The sequence below is a fragment of the Capricornis sumatraensis genome, chromosome 16, assembly GCF_032405125.1.
Source record: "Capricornis sumatraensis isolate serow.1 chromosome 16, serow.2, whole genome shotgun sequence".
NCBI classification, from domain to species: domain Eukaryota; kingdom Metazoa; phylum Chordata; class Mammalia; order Artiodactyla; family Bovidae; genus Capricornis; species Capricornis sumatraensis.
In genome coordinates this window covers 48008748-48011966 of record NC_091084.1, presented here as the reverse complement: position 1 = coordinate 48011966, position 3219 = coordinate 48008748, and positions in this window count along the sequence as shown.

Sequence of the window (3219 nt, the reverse complement as noted above, 5' to 3'; positions counted from 1 at the left end):
GAGGGAGAGATGAGTTAAGAGAGAAGCACTGATACACATACATCACCATGTGTAAAATAGAAGCTGCTGTGTAACACAGGAAGCTCAACCCAGTGCTCTCTGATGACGTAGAGGGGTGGGATATGATAAGATGTCAAAATGAATTTTACAAACTCAGTGCCATCAAAGGCCAAAGCAATACGTCTGGCTTTGTTCTAAGGAAAAAGTAAAATCTGTCATAACAAAACCTGGGAATTCTTCAAAAGGCATTATGCTTACCAGTTATCCACTGTGGTCATATTTCCACAAGGGAAAAAATATATATAAAATAAATTTTTAGGGAATATAAATAACTTTAGGAAACTCCCCAATATTATGGGCTTCCCTGGTGTCTCAGATGGTAAAGGATTTGTCCGCAATGCAGGAGACGTGGGTGAGAGCCACAGGAAAAAATATATATGTAAAATAAATTCTTAGGGAATATAAATAGTCTTTTAGGAAATTCGCCAATATTATTAGATTGGTGCAACATAATTGTGGTTTCAGATTGTGAATTTTAAAGTATTGTAACTAGGCTCAAACACATTCTTATTAATCAAAATAGGAACCATTACAATCAACACATTTTTCCCCCCCAAAAAAATAAGTTTATTTATTCTTGTGGCATAAAACTGCGTGCTTCGAGTTTTGAAAAACTCTTGGAAAGATTTTTTTGTCTCTTCTGGTTGTGGAAGTCTTTTCTCTGCAACAAGTTGTTGAGATGCTTGAAGAAGTGGTAGTCAGTTGGCAAGAGTTCAGGTGAATATTGGGCTTCCCGGGTGGTGCAGTGGTAAAGAATCTGCCTGCCAATGCAAGAGACGCAGGCAGGTTCAATTCCTGGATTGGGAAGATCCCCTGTAGTAGGAAATGGCAACTCACTTCAGTAATTTTGCATGCAAAATCATGTGGACAGCCCACTGGTGGGCTCCAGTCCATAGGGTCACAAAGAGTTCGACACGACTGAGCACATATGGAGGATGAGGCAAAACTTTGTGGTCCAATTCATTTACCAGTTGACGTGTTGGCTGTGCGACATGAGGTTGGGCATTGTCTGGAGAAGAATTGGGCCCTTTCTATTGGCCAATGGTGGCTGCAGGCATTGAGGTTTTCAGGTTTTCGGTGCATCTCATCAATTCGCTGAGCATACTTCTCGGATTCACTAATGGTTTCGCTAGGATTCAGAAAGCTGTCATGGATCAGACCAGCAGTAGACCATCAGACAGTGACCATGACCTTTCCTTGGTGCAGTTCTGGCTTTGGGAAGCGCTTTGGAGCTTCTTCTTAGTCTGACCACTGAGCTGGTCATCACTGGTTGTTGTATGAAATCCACTTTTCATTGCACATCACAATCTGATTGAGAAATGGTTCGTTGTTATTGTGTAGAATAAGAGAAGCTGACACTTCACAACAATGGTTTTTTAAGATTTTGATCAGCTTATGAGGCACCCATTTTTTGAGCTTTTTCACCTTTCCAATTTGCTTCAAATGGCAGTCAACCATAGAATGGTCGATATTGAGTTCTTTAGCAACTTATGCATAATTGTAAGAGGACCAGCTTTGATGATGGCTATCAATTGGTCATTGTCAATTTCCAATGGACAGCCATTACTCTCCTCACCTTCAAGGCTCTTGTCTCCTTTGGAAAACTTTTTGAAATACTGCTGCACTGTACATTCATTAGCAGTTCCTGGGCCAAATGCGTTAATGTTGCAAGTTGTCTCTGCTGCTTTACAACCCATTTTGAATTTGAATAAGAAAATTGCTAGAATTTGCTTTTTGTCTAATATAATTTCCATAGTCTAAAATAAATATAAAATACATAGAATGTAATGTCATTGGCAAAATAACATACAGTGAGAAATGAGCTTTAAATTGATGTGCAATATAACCACATTTATTTAAGAATGTATTCCAATATCTAAAAACAGCAAAGTTGAGCAATGCAAAACCACAATTATTAGTAGCTTCTCTTTCTTTACTGATTTCATTTATTTTGACTCTCTTTATCTTCCTTGATGTGTTTCACTAGAGGTTTATCAATTTTGTCTCATCAAAAAACAAGCTTTTCACTTTATCTTTTGATCTTTGCACTTGTTTTTCAGTCTCTATTTCAATTATTTCTTCTCCAAGCTTATTATTTTTCTTTTATAATCTTCAGGTTTTGTTTGCACTTTTTATTCTCATTCCTCTAGGTATAAGGTTAGTTTATTTATTTGAGACTGTTTTGTTTGTTTGTTTTCTTTAGGTAGGCCTATATTACTATACACCTCCCTGTTAGAGCTTCTTTTGTTTTGCCTCATAGGTTTTGGAGCATTGTGTTTTCATTTTCAGTTGTCTTGAGATTGTTTTTTAAATTTTATCTTTGATTTCTTCAAGGAACCATTTGTTGTTTAGTAGCATGTTGTTCAGACCACAAGATTACAGTTTTTCTAGTTTTTTTTTGGTTATATTCTTCTTGTATCCTGTTGTGGTCAGACAAGATAGTTGATATAATTTTAGTTTGCTTAATAATACTAAGACTTGTTTTGTGGAGTTGCATATGATTTATTGTTGAGAATGTTCCTTGGGCACTTGAAAAGAATATGTATTGTGTTTTATTTGAATGAAATATTTTTTGCGTATCTAGAATATGCAGAGGAACTGTACAAAAAAGATCTTCATGACCTGAGTAATAACGATGGTGTGATCACTCATCTAGAGCCAGACATCCTGGAATGTGAAGTCAAGTGGGCTTTAGAAAGCATCACTATGAACAAAGCTAGTGGAGGTGATGGAATTCCAGTTGAGCTATTTCAAATCCTGAAAGATGATGCTGTGAAAGTGCTGCACTCAATATGTCAGCAAATGTGGAAAACTCAGCAGTGGCTGAGTGGAAAAGATCAGGTTTTTTTTTTTTCCAATCCCAAAGAAAGGCAATGCCAAAGAATGCTCAAACTACCACACAATTGCACTCATCTCACACGCTAGTTAAGTAATGCTCAAAATTCTCCAAGCCAGGCTTCAGCAATACGTGAACCATGAACTTCCTAATGTTCAAGCTGGTTTTAGAAAAGACAGAGGAACCAGAGATCAAATTGCCAACATCTGCTGGATCATGGAAAAAGCAAGAGAGTTCCAGAAAAACATCTATTTCTGCTTTATTGACTGTGCCAAAGCCTTTGACTGTGTGGATCACAATAAACTGTGGAAAATTCTTCAACA